This window comes from Podarcis vaucheri (assembly GCF_965113315.1).
Source record: "Podarcis vaucheri genome assembly, chromosome: 1".
Lineage (NCBI taxonomy): Eukaryota > Metazoa > Chordata > Lepidosauria > Squamata > Lacertidae > Podarcis > Podarcis vaucheri.
Genome location: NC_138759.1, coordinates 112,942,077 through 112,959,414, shown reverse-complemented (window position 1 = coordinate 112,959,414; position 17,338 = coordinate 112,942,077). Strand labels below are relative to the sequence as shown.

The window sequence follows — 17,338 nt, the reverse complement described above, 5'->3', positions numbered from 1 at the left end:
TCACGACTGGACCTAATGATGAGGGGTCCCTTTACCTATGTAGAGACACTGGCTGACTTCATGGTTTTTCCTGCAACGTGATTTTTGCCAGCGCCCGCTCTTGTGATTTGCTGCTCCCTGAAGGAGGCAGGCAAGAGCTGAGCCAGCAGAGTTAACAGAGGCTACAAAAGTCCAGAGAAGCATTGGCTGGCTTCGTCATTATTCCCACATTGTGATTTTTTGCGTAGAACACTGAGACACATCATGATTTGAAATACATTGCCAGGTCAAAAATTATGGAAAGTGATATAATAACATGGACTTCAACTTGGTTTGGGACGATATATCTATATTTCGCCCAGCCCTACTATACCCCTTGAGATGACACCTCCCTTGCCTCTGCTCTTCCAACTCCAGCCTCCAGCAACATGCCTGGGCTTGATTCCAAACCACTGGAGCGGGTAGGGAGTCAGAATGGACAATACTGGACTGGGTGGGCAGATAGTCTGACTCTGAACTGAGCTAAAAAATCTTCCTATGTTCCTCTCAGAACTAGAGCACTAGTTGCCTCAGGTAGTTGATTCTGGTTTTAAGACAGGACATCAAAACATCAGTTATTTTATCATATGTGTATCGTATACGTAATGTCGTATCATATACATAATGACATATTGTGTTTTACTTTGTTGGAAGCCTCCTACAGTAGCTGGGGGTACCCAGTCAGATGGACGGCATATAAATAATAAGTAAAATGTATTTTAATGCCACCGAGGGGAAAACAGGCTTGTAGGATTTTTTGCCTCAGGTATCAGATTGGAGAAGGGTCACAGGTCAGTGGGAGAGAATATGTTTTACACAGAGAAGCATCCTCTGTGGTAATCCTCACAGAACTCTAGCCCAACGGTTGCTATTGATTTGATTTGAACTGATTTTATAATGAATTGATTTTAGACTGCTGTATTATTTTATTTTTGTTAGCCGCTCTGAGCCCGGCTTCGGCTGGGGAGGGTGGGTTATAAATAAAAGATTATCATCATCATCATCATCATCATCATCGTCGTCGTCGTCGTCATCATCATTAAGATTCAACCCCCAGCATCTCCCTGGCAGGAGACCGCCTCAAATTCTGACCAATCTAGCTCAATATTTTCTGCATTGGTGGAGAACAGGTCTCCAGAATTTGGGGCAGTCCTGCCAAGCTTCCTGTGTAACAAAATAACATAGCTGGACTGGCATACTAGACACCTGACAAGTGGCGACATGTCGAGGGATGACACTGCTGTTCTGTCACACCACACCTTGCTGGCGTGGATGAAAATTTAGTATGGCGTGTCAGTATAAGTGACCAAAAAGTTGCAGTTTCATAATGCAAGAAGCAATCAGGTGTAAAATAAGCCTTGGAAACTGTGACAGACGTGCTGGCATTGTAATGAGGAAAACTAGCACAATAATCCTCACATCGAATGCAGCCACTGGAACTTCGTTCCAAGTTTATCTTCTGCATGCAAACCTGCTTCACTAGTACCAGACTTCATTCAGGAGATCCAGTGCTAGTGATGGCCACATGGACACGAACATATTCCATGTATCCAACATAAGCATGTTGCAATGAATTCCACTTTGCCTTCTCCAACTTCATTTCCTTTTGAGGGGTTTCAGTTTTGCTTTTCCTGAGCGGGAAACCTGTAATCTGGATTCAAAATGTTATTCAGGTTTTAATGAGAAATCCATGTAGTTTTTGAAACTCATGGAAGACTTCATAACAAGCAAGGGAAAGAGCTCATATTTGTGTGTTTCCGTGCAGCGAAATTCCAGTCATTGTTGGGAGTTTTTGCTCGTATTTTGTTTTACATTTCTAGTGCCACTGGGACTTTTACTAAATTAAAAGGTTTTCTAAAAATTAATTTCTCTCTTGCTAGAGCCCATAATGAATTTCACATCTGAGTTAGTACAATTATAAACATCAAAGAAAGGTCAAAGCCCACAAGTGTTCCTAATGGTACTAAAATTCTCATCTAGGAAGTGAGACTCTCGTTTTATGAACTTGCATTTATTACGCTGCCATCCTATCTACTGTATATCTCTTTCAACATCTCTCCCCACTACCAATATATTTTCACAACTGTAGACAAATGTCAAGCAACGTTATGTATTTTCTTTGGATCACTGAAATCTGCATCATATTGTAATTAATCATGTTTAAAACTATTATTTAATAATCCCTAACTGTAAAATTTGTAAGGGCTACATTACACTTATATTAAAAATATATTAAAAATTGCGGTGTGCCTTGAATACAGTGCTGTCCGTCTCCTAAACTTGTGTAGTATTTCCTTCTTGTTGATTCTGTACAATAAAGAAGCATGCTAACCTTGGAGTAAACTCCGCTGAATCCAGTGAGACATACCTCTGAGCAAATACCCTGGGGACAGTGCTCTCAGTAATGTACACACAGGTACAGGGATCCTATGCAAGAACTGTAATCAAATTCCACATAAAGCAAACTTTACCAATTTAACAGCTCTGTTACAGGTACTGTAACAGCTCTAACTCAGTCAAAATAAATAAAAATTGTCCAGTAGCACCTTCAAGACCAACTAAGTTTGTTCTGGGTATAAGCTTTCGTGTGCATGCACTTATATCCAGAACAAATTGAGTTGATCTCTAAGGTGCTACTGGACAATTTATTTATTTATTTTGCCTGTGTCAGACCACCATGGCTACCTACCTGAAGCTCTAACCCAGGCACATGAATTCCTGCTCATACTTAATGTTTTTCAAATTGCTGTCACTTCTAAACTCTCAAAAGTCTTTGTAAGCCCAACCAAGAATGCAGAGCTACTTGTGATAAGGTAAACTTATGTGTGTACATATTGGAGCTATCCAGATCAGAACAGGCGTTTTTAGAAAATAAGTCATGCACGTCTGCAACATTTCTGGATATTATGTTTGCATGGAAACTTACCTTTCCAGATAAATTGTCTAGTATGTGGTTTTGGAAGTTATTTTCAGAAGCAAAAGGTGGGATTTGCTGAATAAGCCTCATCAGTTGAAGCCCTGTGCGAGGACTTATGCCTGTGTGATAGGGTTTACAACCTCTCCTCCTCCTCCTGCACCCCCTGAAATTGGCTTTGAGTGGGTTGTGAGAATCCCTAAAACAGTTCTTCAATGTATTTTAAGGTCAATACCCAATGCAGAACTCCAAAGCAGAGAACTTTTCGATGTGGTGAAGAGACAAGCTACTGTTCAGTTAAAATAGGCTAAGAGTAAGTGAGTCTCTTTGACAATGGAATTTTCTACAGTGAAACCTTTTTCTCTCTTGCGGTCTGATAGCCTTTCTTTTGGAATACAGCAGAATGGTCATTCACTGTATGAGTTGTAAACCAAGCATCCCCCAGTTTATGCCACACCTCAGCCATGAGTTCAGTAAGTGGCCTTAAGCGAGCCATCGCCTGATCCTTACATGGCTTGATCACTTTCTAAGTGTTATTCAATATTGTTAAATATCTAGCATATGTTAAGAAAGCCACTAAGAGCACCAGAGTAGATTTTTGTCATCTTGCAGAATGGAAGCCACAAGCACAATTGTATCTGCCACTCCTAATTGAATGCCGAATGATTTCAATGAATAACAAATAAATTTTTGGACGGTTAGTAAGATATTCATAGATAAATTGCAAGCAAAGTGATTAGAAGTACCGAATTATTCACTGCAAATTACTTGCCCAACTCTTGTTAATTATCTGCAAGTAGCAATTCCTGTTCTATCATTTGCAGTCTCCTAAAAGGGAAATTAGAATCCAATGACTGGGCAAGAGGGAAAGCCAGCAAGTTTAAGAGCCTCTCAAGAAAATCAACATATTATGAAATAAATGACAGCCTAAAACATTCAGATAGCCTTGGCAAGGGCTTGGTTTCTAAGGTGTAAAGTTCCTGGATATGCCTTTTAATAATCTGTCAGTGGTAATGTGTGTGTTCATATAAAATAATGATTTATTGATGTTGTGCTGAATAGTATGGAACACTTTTTGCTACTTTGGTTTATAGTTGACATATGAATTCCATCTACTACCTTTGCCATCAGTGTATATATCTGAATCAGTAGCGTAAAAAAGATGGCACTGAATCACAATGTGCATATCTATGTATAAAATACGATGGTCGATATAATATGGATGATACGTGTAGGATATTAGATCGCCTCCCATCTCCATTTCCATATTTTACAATGCAACGCTTCTTTAGTTTTTCTTTCTTTTTGGTAATACATATAGCTATCCATCCATCTATCATTCCAGCTGCAGAATTGGGGGAGGCAGTTAGGTGATTTGGGTACTGTGCCATGTAGGAATTAGAAACTGATTCCCTGGGTAAGGTTAGAATAGTAAAAGGTAAAGGGACCCCTGACCATTAGGTCCAGCTGTGGCCGACTCTGGGGTTGCGACGCTCATCACGATTTATTGGGCGAGGGAGCCAGCGTACAGCTTCCAGGTCATGTGGCCAGCATGACTAAGCAGCTTCTGGCGGACCAGAGCAGCGCATGGAAACGACGTTTACCTTCCCGCTGGAGCGGTACCTACTTATTTACTTGCACTTGGCGTGCTTTCGAACTGCTAGGTTGGCAGGAGCAGGGACCGAGCAACGGGGTCTCACCCCGTTGTGGGGATTCGAACCGCCGACCTTCTGATCAGCAAGCCCTAGGCTCTGTGGTTTAACCTACAGTGCCACCCGCGTCCCTCCCAAGGTTAGAATAAGAGAAGGCAAATTACTCTTGATGTTACAAACATCTAACACACCTCCCCTACCTATTCCGTTTTGTAGAGAGCGTCCCCCAAAGGTCGCCATGTCTGAGACTTTTATCATCATATCTCTGATTAGATGTGGTGATTGTATATGCAAGCTGCTCTGCAATTAAGGACATGCAATGGGCAGCAATGATTCTGAGCTGCATTCTGCTGGCTATAGAGATGTCTGTGCTTTTTAATGGGGAACGTGAGTGGCAGCTAAACCAATTCTGGATAATATTATTCAGCAGCCATTTGAATCTGCATGTCTCATGTTCTATTCAGCACCATTTGGGATCGAGGACAGAGCTGAAAACACATGCAGAGGAGGATTATAGGGTGCGACTCTTGCTGAGTCATAAGCATGCCAGATTGCAAGTCTTCTTTTCTTTTCTTTTTTAAAAAGAACCTCACTGCATATAGAAATCTGGAAATTAGGACCCTCCTCCCAGACGTGTCCCCCCCCCTTGTATAGGCCTATGATGGGGTGTTGAAACATGTTATTCCTGTGCTTAGACCACAATCTGAAATGACTGGTGGGATTTTAGAGATTTTGCAATCTGCATCCCTACCACCACCAGCCTAAAATACTGGGCAGCTAAAAAAGCCTGTGTCTGCTCATTGTCAGCAGCTCAGACTTTAGGATGATAGGACAATCACTGACTCACCAAGATTTCTTGCCTCAATAAAACCGGCACTCAAAAGAGACTGACTACCAGGGAAGGAAAACAATAAAACCACAGACTGGCTGGCTGACACAACGAAAGTTCGCTTGCATGAGAGATGACATTCAGACAACTAATGTTCTAAAAGTGGGGGAGGGGAGCGACGAGATTTGGGAGTCCAGGGGTGTGCGAAAGGGGTGAAAGATGTGAGATCCAGGTGTCTGATAGTGGGATAGAACAGTGAAGAACAGAGAGATCTGAGCCTCAGCTGTGAAACGTCATCCCATCCTGGCATCCTGGCAAAGGAGATCTAAGTTGAGGATCCCACCAGAGCTTCAGAGAAGTTTCACTTTGACACTCAAAGAGATAATAAAGCAACAGCAAGAAATCCTCCCTCCCCGAGCAAATGTAAAACTGACAGTGCAAATAAAATGTATAAAGAAGTGCAAATAAACAGATTGTTTAGGAAAATTTAAGGTACAGTGGTACCTCAGGTTAAGAACGTAATTCGTTCTGGAGGTCCGTTCTTAACCTGAAACTGTCCTTAACCTGAGGTACCACTTTAGCTAATGGGGCCTCCCGCTGCCGCCGCACAATTTCTGTTCTCATCCTGAAGCAAAGTTCTTAACCCGAGGTACTATTTCTAGGTTAGCGGAGTCTGTAACCTGAAGCGTCTGTAACCTGAAGCGTCTGTAACCCAAAGTACCACTGTATATGAAGGGACAATGGTTCAGACCCATACTAGAGCTCTTGGGCGGGGGGGGGGGAAGGCTCTCCTTTCTCTACAGAACTGACCATCCCATGGTGAGACCCTTCAAGGTTGGTGCCATGAATTTTTATTTGATTCTTCCCCCCACCCCCCCAATGTCTTTTGCTATTACCTTTTAAAGTCATAGTCTGGCCTTTTGAAAACACTTAGAACCTTAATAATTAGCAAATACTTGATGTCCTTCACTTTGCTGTTGCTAAAGCAACCACCGGCTGTCTTGTGTTAGGAGAGGACAACAGTGACGGCCAGCTGGGTGGCATTTGGGCAGCTGTGACAAAACTAGAGAATTAAATCCTCCCAAATAATCTTGGGCTGCTTCAGACTTGAGGCTTGAGCTGTGAAAGGATTTCATTCCCAGGAAGCCCATAGAGGGGATCCTGGGCAGCAAAAGGAACTTCTGGATGGGTGGGCGATAGGAGGATCATTCCAGGGCAGTCCCTGTCACTCTCTCGATACTGTGGGACTCCAGCTCCCATCAGCCTCTGCCATGATGGAATGATGGGTGCATACCCTCCAACATTTCTCCAATGAAAATAGGGGTACCCCATTCCATAAAGATAAGTTTACTATTTATAACCCACACATCTTACTGGGTTGCCCCAGCCACTCTGGGGTAGCTTCAAACATATATAAAAACATAATACAACATTAACCTTTTTTATATATAACTTCCCTATACAGCTTGGGGGTTGGATAACTCCAAACCCTCCAACATTTCTCCAATAGGGACATCCTACCATACCCTCCAAGATTCCTCCGATGAAAATAAGGACATTCTAGGGGAAAGTGAGCCATTCCGGGATCAAATCAGAAACTGGGACGGCTTCTCTAAATCAGGGTCCTCCCCGGAAAATAGGGGCACTTGGAGGGTCGGTGGGAGCTACAGGCTGACCCTATGTTCTAGAGCAGCAGTTCTCAAGCTGTGGGTCCCCAGATGTTGTTGAACTACAACTCCCATCATCCCTAGCTAGCAAGGCCAGAGCTCAGGGATGATGGGAGTTGTAGTCCAACAACATCTGGGGACCCACAGCTTGAGAACCGCTGTTCTAGAGTGTAGTGGAAGGGAAATAAAAGGCAGTTTGTACCAGTACTGTACATATAGCAAGCAGGATCTCACCTCAATAAGGTCATGGATGCTTCTGATTCCCACCCTAGTCTTCTGGGATTTAAGCTGTGGGAAGAACAGGTTCAGCCTCATGGTGTGGCCCAGTGTGAAACTTCTGAGCATGTGTTTCCACTCTTAGACTGGTGATGAGTGCTCCTAGTGGGAAGGAAGGAAGGAAGAAGAAAAATACAGCATTTTATTAATGTTCTCAGCTTTTGGGAACCTGCACTTCATTATTTTTTATTTTTGCCTCTGCTCATTGTAAGCATTCCTCCTCCCTCCTTTTTAATTTTCCTGTTCTCTAATCTTCTCAATCCTCCCCATCCACTGCTTAGCACTGAACTAATCTGTACTGTCTGAGAGAGTTGATGGCCCAAAACAGAGAATTGTTGCAGGAAATGACATCATGTAAAGACTGAAAGGGAGGGAGGATTTTTTAAGAGAAAGAAAGAAAACAATTTAGGAATTTGTTTTCATTCGACTTATTAGTTACCACTTTATAGTGCATCCTTTCCCTGAATAAGTTGTCCCCACGCCCTTAGCTCAGTCTGGAAGAACTGAAAAGGGAGGGAGGATTATTGAAATTCAGAAAGCATTCCAACCTTTGAAAGAGCTTTAAATGTGAGAGGAGCTTTTATCAGCTCATGGGTGTAATTGGTTGCCTTGTAAAAGCAATGATATGGAGTGATAGGACAGCCTCAAATGCAATCCATCCATAGTAACTACAGATTATGTCTGGACTTTCTTTGGGATGCTCTGAGTAAATCTTTAACTCCGGACATTCCAAATCAGCGAGAGTACTATTACGCAGCTTGTTTCACACACAGCAATAATCTTCCTCAACCTTGTGTACCTTGTAAACCACACGGCTGCACTGGTAAATCCTCCTCTTAATCTAGGCTGGAAGTAGACCCTCTGGTTCTCACAGTTCATCTCTCTGGAGAGTCTAGCCCAGACCTTTTCCATTACTCCACAGGTGAAAGAGACATTTACGCATTCTTGCACTGAGCAGCATTGCTCCCCCCCCCCCACCATAATGTGAAAGTAGAGGGCCCTTCCCCAATCTAGCACCCTTCAGATCTTATGGGCTAGAACTCCCAACTGCTAGAGGACCTTCTCTGACTTTTATATCCTCTGGTTCCTGAACTGCAGAATGTTGGATTAGCTGGAGGTCCTTTCCAGCTCTACAATTCCATGACTTTTGAGTAGCTCAGCATCTTGTGCTGCTCTTGTTTGCTTTGCAGTGGCATATGTATATTGCTCAAGGGCCGCAATCCCTTTCGAGGGACGCATGCCAATTCTGGGGAGGGTCAGGTGAAAAATTGGGCAGGTCAATTATTGTAAGTTTTCCCTTTGCGAAGTAGGTTGGTTTCTACTCACACCCTTACATATTTCATCCTTCATCCAGGCAAGCAAAAAAGAGAGAGAGAGAGAGAGAGAGAGAGAGAGAGAGAGAGAGAATAGAATAGAATAGAATAGAATAGAATAGAATAGAATAGAATAGAATAGAATGATGATGATGATGATAAATAAATAAACATTTTTTTATTTATACCCCACCCTTCCTGGTTCAGAAAACCGGGCTCAGGGCAGCTAACAACAAATTTAAAACACTTAATTGTATGAAATACAGTATAAAAACATGAATAACAATAAAATTCAAAGTTCGGAAATCAATTTGGGGGAAATCCATCTAATAAACATTAGATTGTCACCAGGGCTAGCTGGCTGAATTAGTCCTACTTGGGCCAGTGAGGAGGCCAGGGGAGAATTAGCTGTGGGGTCTCAGAGCGGGTGATCTTCATAAAAGGGGAGGAGGAGGGAAGAGAAGGGAAATAAAAGATCAGGCTGAATTCAAATTAAAGGCCAGGCGGAATAGAATCAATGCTCAACACAAAGAAGGGTCACAGAGCAGGTGTGGCCTTAGGAGAATCTCAAGGGTCAGACAGAAAGTTCTAGAAGGCCACATTTGGCTCTGCAGCCAGGGGTCCCCCATCCCTGCTGTCTTTGTTTTATATTATTCTATGTTGCATTTTTATTTCTTTTAAAACTCATTTTGCTAAAGAACTCTTCATTCCATCAGTGAAGTGACTTTCTCTGCATCACTTTGGCACCTGTACTCTTTCAGGGGGAGGAAGAGGGGGTCATTTTCCTTACTATTCCTGTTTTGTCTACTTTTCTGGAAAGAATTTCAAAAAAATGAATTATTGTAACGAGGTTACAGACAAATGCAAATACTAATTTAAGCAACCGACGAACAAATTAAAATAATCTCTCATACTTCTTACTAGCAAATTTCCCAAAGGGCATTCCCAAAATCTCCCTCCAAATTAATACATGGTGCTAAAAATCGGGACGCATTCAAAAGCTGACATTGCATATGATCATGTTAAACGAACGCCAAGATTCAGAGCCTTATTTCCCCCTTAGTAGTGATCTTTTTCGCCTTCCACCGATGATATGCATTAACCGGCAAAGCAGGAGACAGGGTGTTTATTCTTTGAGTGGAATTATTATTCCTACTCCACCGAGGAGACATTAGTGCCAATAGATTCCCTTGAGTAATTTTCAACACACTGTATTAGGTATCACCTAATTCAGCACCCGGAAGTGCAGAAAAGCCAGCAAGTTCACACAGAGCATGCTTCTGCTGCGGCAAAGTTGCACCAGAGAAATTGCATTTGAAGCAGCTCCCAATCCCCAGCCATTACATGTGGGGAGCAGAGAGCATACATCTTTCTCCACCATCTGCAAGGCATACAGGATTCCAAGTTTTTATAACCATGGCAGCTGGCAGCAGATGTCTGGGGGGGGGGGTCGATGCTGCCCGTCCCCTAAGGAGAACATTAGCACCAAACCCGTATACACCAGTCAATTCAAATTTATTTGTACTGTAAGATTCAGATGTACAATAAACAGGGGCCTTGGGGGAGAATTCACTACGTGCAGCATAGTGGGAGAAAAAAGAAAAGGAAAAAAGAGACAGTCCAGAATCTAGGATAAAACTATTCTTGCTCTCCACTCCTCCTCCTTTAACTGAACCCATTTCAGATCAACATCCTTGTTAAGAGAAAACATTTCTCCAGAGATTGATGAATGGATGCCATATTTCAATGGATTTGTCCGAGTCCTGGGTGTTATTTAGCACGTTTATGTGTTTAGTCAATTTCTCCATCAGGGCTCTCCTGTGTGAGATGAAGATGGTCTAAACACTTTCAGTTCTATTCAATAACTTGCCTTGGCACTACAAGTAGGGAGGATATGAGTTCTTTATGAAATTATTTATGCTGCTGTTCTTTGTGAAGCATAAATACTGTTCTTCTCCAACACTGCATTCATAGCATACCTCATAGGCCTTATTTTTCTCTTGAATCTTTCTCTTGTGGTACAAAAATTCCACTCTTTAGACTGCCTGTTCTCATGGTTTCACTAAACATTTATAACTAGGGCTGTATCCAAGTTATACTCAGACCCATTGAATTTGACGGGCATTTAGCTATGTCCAGGGATTTAAATGGGTCTACTCTGAGCAGGACTAATGTTAGATACAACCTACAGACTGTGCCTATATAGTACATTCAAAAAATTCATGTCAGTTTATCTGTTCTGATCTTAATTCCCAGAAGTGTCAATTTAGCTTATTTTGCTTAAGCCATGGAAGTCCTCGGCTGCCCAGACAACAAGACCCCTCTCTTGGCCTCGTTGATGTCCCGTCGTCTCTCGAGACAGATGGATGACAGAAAGAAGGTTAAGCCATTCACCTTATTCTCTCCAGTTCTATTTGTATGCACAACTTTATTTGTACAGTCACTCCGAAAACAGGATGCTAGACTAGATGAGCTTTTCGCTTAATCCAGCAGTGTTCATTGTTCGTTGTACCCGAGAGTAAGGCACGCAATTAGATTGTGCTATTGTGGTTACCGAAGAACAAAACACTGTGATGATCATCTAGCTATGACACCTTCTGGCGTGCCAGGTGTTTAAAATATATCAGTTGCCAAGGAGAGCTAGTCTAGCTTCACAACAACCTGTTCCTGCAATCCTATAAACACTTACCTGGGAGTAAGTTCCACTGCACTCCATGGAACTTACTTCTGAGTAGGCATGCCTAGGCTTGTGCTGCATCATGGAGCCTTCTAGCTCCCCAGCACCAGCTACAGCAGTCTAGTTGCAATGTCTAGCACATGGTCCGAAGAGAATGGCCCTGCTCCCAGAGCTTTGTATCTGCTTCAGAGGGTTGTTTTGAGTTTCAATTTGCACAAAGCAAATCCCCCATTATATTGAAGAGAAATACAAGGCTACTGCTGGTGGTGGTGATGGGCAAAGGGTGGGTGGATAAGTTTTGTGATAGCTTAAGCTTCCGATCCAGAAACAACCTTTCCTGTGCTTTCCAATCACAGTGCTTTAGGGAGGAAGTAACTTGCCCAAAGTTGTTCCATTTCTATTGACTCTACTTGGCACAGCAACTTTCAGAGTTGCGGAGTTGCGGGCAGTAGTGGTTGAACATGTATGATCTTATTGCAATCCAGATCAATTCTTTCCTAAAATCCAAACCCTTGTTGTTGTTGTTCTGTTGGTTTTACTCTTGCTGTTGGTTGCTTTTAAGTCACTTATATTCTTCCCAACCCCAATCTCATTCCTGTTCTGGCCTTGGTTGCATTTGATTAAAGTTTGGCATTAAATCATTGCAGAGTTCTGTATCTGTGAGTTATAGTAGAGTATCTCTCTCTCTCTGTGTGTGTGTGTGTGTGTGTGTGTGTGTATACACTATACTATGTACAAGCAGGCCCGTGCAAAGCTTGTCTGAGGCCTGCAGCGGAAGCCCTGTCCATGAGACTCACCATTGCAGCACCGCCACCTAATCTGATCTGACGTTACACACTGGTATATAGCAATGCAAGTCCAGATTTTACTATTGAAGCCTTGCGCCATGCAGACAGACAGGCGTGGGCATTCCGCCCATGGCCATTTGACTCATTAAGTCCCCAGTTGGCTGGGAGGCACAGGGCATTCTTGGCATGACAGTGTAACTCCGTCAAGCCCCTGGCAGGGTCCCCTGACTGGCTTAACCCTCCAAGACCTGGGGGGGGCAAGTGAACCTGGCTGCACCCCCACTGCACAGGCCTGTGTACAAACACTGTATTGGTGTACCCTTTTAAATTTCAATAAAGTGTCATGCACTCCATCAAGCAGGAGCCTGGCATGGTTTGTTCTGTCCCTGCCCAAGGTAGATGTGTATTTTTGGAGGACAATCTCAATCCTCTCCCCCAAAATCAACTTTAAATGTGCCTGGTGTGTGTGTGTGTGTGTGTGCGCGCACACACACACACACACACACCCTGCACTTATTTGCCTGAAATTTGGCAGGTTTCATCACTTCGGATAGGTCTATAATGCCTGTACATTCCATGCAAATCCCATCCCATCCTCCCTCCCTCTCTCTCTCTCTCTCTCTCTCTCTCTCTCTCTCTCTCTCTCACACACACACACACACACACACACACACACTACAGCAATTTGTGGATTTCCCAACTACAGTTATTTGGGAGACATACAAAGATTTGTATTTTCTGAAGTGAGGCTCTGCTTTGAATCTAAAACATAGTGAAACAACCGTCTGAACCACTGAACCTCAATGACACACTATTTGAAGTGCTGAAGTGGGTTCTTAAGTGATTCCCCCCCCCTCCACACCCCAGCTGGAAACGCACTTATGAATTGGGGTCGCTTATTCAAGGATTCCTTCTGTTTCAGAGTATAAGCCAGTATCTGCATCAGATCTTTAAAATGTATATTATGTTTTACATAGATATCCTATACAGTGGTACCTTGGGTTAAGAACTTAATTCGTTCCAGAGGTCCGTTCTTAATCTGAAACTGTTCTTAACCTGATGCACCACTTTAGCTAATGGGGCCTCCTGCTGCTGCTGCGCCGCTGGAGCACAATTTCTGTTCTCATCCTGAAGCAAAGTTCTTAACCTGAAGCACTATTTCTGGGTTAGCGGAGTCTGTAACCTGAAGCGTATGTAACCCGAGGTACCACTGTATTATCTACCCCAAATTTCCCAGGGTTGCATTCCCCCCCCATCAGTGTGAAACTCTCTGATGTACAGGGGTTACTTGTGGACCCCCATGTACATTGGTGGGGCCTGCGTAAAGCATTCTGCCCCACCCCACCCCCGCTCCACCCTTTTAGTGATGCTTTAGTGACATTTGGGGGTCACTTCTGGGTTTGGCACTGTATGCGTACGCGCAATCACGCATCAACAGGACACTTGTAAATCGACCATCGCCTGTCTTTCATTTCTTCCATAGATGTGAAAGGATCCCACCAATTCAGGCAGGATAAGGTGACTCCCAGTGTCATTGAGGTGACAGCAAAACGTGTCTCCCATTCTTACTAAGATGGACAGAAGGGCCTAAATCTGCTTTTACCCACTAAAAAGTCTTTTTGATTTACATTGTCTAATAAAAGTCAATGGGAGCAATTGGTGAGGGCAGATGAAACCTCTGCAAGTAGGGAAGCAATAGGTCTCACCTCTTCCCTAAGGGAAGGGTAGCCACACGTTGCCCTCCCAATATTGTTGGCCTGCAGCTCTCATCTGTGCTATGGCTGTGCTTTCAGTGACTGAAGGGAGCTGCAATCCACCAGGTTATGGAGGGCACCATGCTGACTATCCCTGCATATCTTGTTGACTTTCCGGCATCTGCACACCCCTTCCAGCAGAGGAGGGTCCACTGCATCGAACACCCAGCATGACCAAGCCGCAAACACTGAACTGCCAACCTATCGTCTTCATCTCTTCCATCTCCCCCCACTCCTGCTTCTCTGTAGTGGACTTTCTTACTTCAGGCAGTGCTAACACATTACTTTGTTGAACCATCTCTACAGAATATGAGTTTCACACCGGGGTGCTCATAAATCACCCAGAGAACCCATTCAGTACAAGATACATTATAAGGAAAATTATCTTTGTAGCGACAGAGGAGAAGTTAAAATCTTGTGGGCTGCAAAGAAAATGCCAACCAGCCAGCTAAGTCACTGAAGGCCATTAAATCAGATTTTAAGTATTGTCCCACCAGGGGGAAAAATCAATCGGGGCTAAGTCCTTAACTTTATGACCTAAAGGCTTTCTAAATTATCAGCAAGTGACTTGCATAAATTGTAAGCAACACCATATAATCTACCAAGAGTGTCGCTAAATATTGCAGCTTCTTTCCCTGACTCTTCTGAGCAACATGCACAGTCGTAGGTGAAACTTATTACTAATGAAACCATAAACAAACAGGCCAAGTGACCCCAACACCAAGCCACACACTCCAGTAAGGTTTCAATGGCAGGCTATGGCTGACCATCCTCTTCCATAACTAGTGATGGGAAAGCCTGCCATGTGCTCCTGGGCCCACCAAGCCAACAGCTCTTCCCTCCTCCCCAAACAAGAATTGCATAGCTGTGAGCTATGCTGTGACGCACAGGTCATAGCCGAAAGTTTAAACTAAATGTGATCCACCTGGAGAAGGAACTGGCAAACCACTTCAATATTTTGCCAAGAAAACTCCGTGGACATAAAAAAGGAGACGCTTTGAGAAGAAAGTGAGAGTTTCCAAGGCATGCTGTGGTTCATAGGGTCACGGAGAGTTGAACACGACTAAGACGACTAAACAACAAGCAAAATGAATCATGTAAGTATTTACTACATGAGGTGCCACCATTCTGTTTCAAGTCTCAACACTCTTCTTTCAAAGGCTAGTGGGGCCTTGAGATGCACAGTGTGATGGCAATGTTCCCCATAGAGCAAAGCGTGCAAGGAGGGAGCACCAGGGCATATACAGTCATACCTCATGTTACGTTTGCTTTAGGTTGCGCGTTTTCGGGTAGCGTCCCGCGGCGACTCAGAAGTACCATAAAGTGTTACTTCTGGGTTTCGCTGCCCATGCATACGCACAAAATGACGTCACATGCATGCGCAGAAGTGACGAATCGCGACCCGCGCGTGCGGGTTGTGTTCTTTTCAGGTTGCAAACGGGCCTCCAGAACGGATCCCATTCACAAACAGAGGTACCACTGTAGCTCATTCCCACACCGGGTGACTGTTTCCACAGCTTCATTAACATGCAACCCCAAAATTCTGGATCCCCCCAAACTGATGCCAAAGCTTAGTGCCAGTTCTGTGCTGTTTTGTGCCATGAACCAAAAAACCCAACCTTGCCTGGTTGACTCCAAATAGGTGCCAAAGTTTTGTATTACGTTTGTGCCGTTGGTTTACAGTTTTGTGTCTTGGCAAACAGTAATGGCTGTCATCACCCCTGGTCTTCCCATTTTATCTAGTTGCCTGTGCATCTTATCCTGCTTTGGATGTTAAACACAGAGAAGATGTGAAACACACCATGAGGGTGACTTCACAGATCAACGTTTTTACAACCTCGTGTCCTGCTGGACTCCTGTCGGCCCTATAAAGACCAAAACATCTGTAGAGAGCCATGTTCAGGAGAGCTGTCATTGCCACAAACAAATAAGCTAAATACTGTGTGTTACTTGCTTGAAAAGCAGAACCACAACTGATAAAATGAAAATGTGGCCACTTTGAAGGCAAACTAATTCTATCGCTGTGATATTCAGTAAACTTTCATTTAGGCATTAGCGGCATTTCCTACTCACAGTATGGGACAATCTTTCCTGCCAGTAGATGTACTCAGCAATTTAAAAAATTGAGCCATCGTTGTATTTACTTCGCTGTACTGTTCGGACTGCCAAGTCTAGAGTAAGCCTAAGGCACAACCTTTGACCTGAAAGACACTTAAAAAAAAAAAAGCTGTAAGTCACAATGGTCAAGTTAAGCCATCTAAAAATTGATTCAATGTTTCTTTTTTATCACACTTGCTTTAAGGTAAGGTGAACTGAAGGCACTTAAGAGATTTTAGTTCTTGCTATTAAAAAATATTTCATTAAATGGGAACAATTATGTCTCTGGCTGATGTATGAGCTAATACTTCCAGTTGTGACCTAATTAAACGGTACTTCATGGCAAGAGTCCTGGAAAAAAAAGAAATTATTTGTACATTCACAGTTCATGTTAGAAATCTCAGGAGTTCTCATTAACTGAAAATTACAGTAGCGCAATCATCAGCGCCTTTGTCATTTGCAGCTAAAATAGTCTCTGGGAAGCTGTGAAGTATTTCAAGGTCTCTATGATTCTGTCTGAGCCACAAAAGCTAGCTGTTACAACTCTTATTTACCTTGCCGAGCGCTCATTTGCTGGAGGAGACAGAGATAGTCTGTCTTGCGGACAAGTTTGTCTCACAACAAAGCCCCACAGAAAGTGGTTAGGCTGCTTGCCACATATTTTAGAAGGCAAGTGGGTATGGAGCCAGACACAGGATGGGGAACCCCAGGCCTTGGGGCCAAATGCAGCCCTTCAGGACTGAACCCTCTGCACCACCACCACCTGTCCCTAGGACTTATCCCTCATGGTCCCTGCTTTCCAGTCTGCTTGAAACGTGTCCTTGAACTTTGATAGTGTCTGCTTGCCTGGGTAGAAAATAGAGGACAGTGTGCATGCAGAAACTACTAGTCTACTGTACAAACATATCCTTTAAATATTGCTCTCCCTACTTTTGCCTTTGGCCCTGCCCCTCACTGGCAAAAGGCACCTGGAAAGTTGCCCATAAGGAAATATGGCCCTCAATGTTGAAATTGGTTTCTCATCCATGAGCAGAGCTGGGCTGTGAGACTGGGGACTTTGGAGGCAGGCTTTTAACTATATCTAATGATAACTTTAATATTTCTTGTAAACCGCTTAGAGGTTTCATTATAGGCATTTTGCTATAAGGAATAAATAAAAAGACGGCCAGTCATGGGAAGATGAGTACGTTGAACAGCTTCCCCAGATTGCACAATGGCTCTACGTGCAATGTAAAAACACAGATTTATGGCTGCAGGTTCCATTTATTAATGAGAACATGGGTCCCCCCCCCAACCGTGTGGAATCCTGGTCCATGTTTTTGTGCCTTGAAACCTAACTCAATGTTAGGCTGG

The 17,338-nt window shown here is 43.4% G+C and overlaps 1 protein-coding gene across 4 annotated transcripts in view; it reads right to left on the bottom strand.

The window, feature by feature from the left end:
* The window catches only part of B3GALT1 (beta-1,3-galactosyltransferase 1), a 344,225-nt gene that overhangs the window by 250,704 nt on the left and 76,183 nt on the right, over positions 1 to 17,338 (bottom strand). For all 4 annotated transcript variants that reach the window (XM_082237023.1, XM_082237024.1, XM_082237022.1 and 1 more), the window contains exon 2: positions 7,315 to 7,458. The gene's annotated coding sequence lies outside the window, so the exon portion shown is untranslated. The remainder of the gene's footprint in view (positions 1 to 7,314; positions 7,459 to 17,338) is intronic.